At 21.6% G+C, this 292-nt stretch overlaps 1 protein-coding gene across 4 annotated transcripts in view; it reads right to left on the minus strand.

Moving 5' to 3' along the window:
- Positions 1–292, minus strand: part of LOC117172080 (NADP-dependent malic enzyme-like) — a 130,007-nt gene that overhangs the window by 62,611 nt on the left and 67,104 nt on the right. The window lies entirely within an intron of this gene.

Raw genomic sequence — 292 nt, forward strand, 5'->3', positions numbered from 1 at the left:
AAAAAAGTTGAATTTTAGTTAATTTCAGAATAAAATTTATTTTAAACGACAAAAAACGAATTCCCAACAGAAGAGTTTTATATAATTTTTTCTGTCCAATTTGATGCCAAAGAATTTGATTTTCAAGAAAATAAGTATATTTTCAATAAATAAGTAGAATTTTAAACGAAATGATTGACTTTTCAGTCTACAAAGATAAATTCTAAAAAAAAAGTTGATATTTCAAACAAAAAAGGGAAAATTTTTACCCAAACAAATTAATTTTCAACCAAGACGATTAGATTTTTACAAA

The sequence above is a fragment of the Belonocnema kinseyi genome, chromosome 4, assembly GCF_010883055.1.
Source record: "Belonocnema kinseyi isolate 2016_QV_RU_SX_M_011 chromosome 4, B_treatae_v1, whole genome shotgun sequence".
NCBI lineage: Eukaryota > Metazoa > Arthropoda > Insecta > Hymenoptera > Cynipidae > Belonocnema > Belonocnema kinseyi.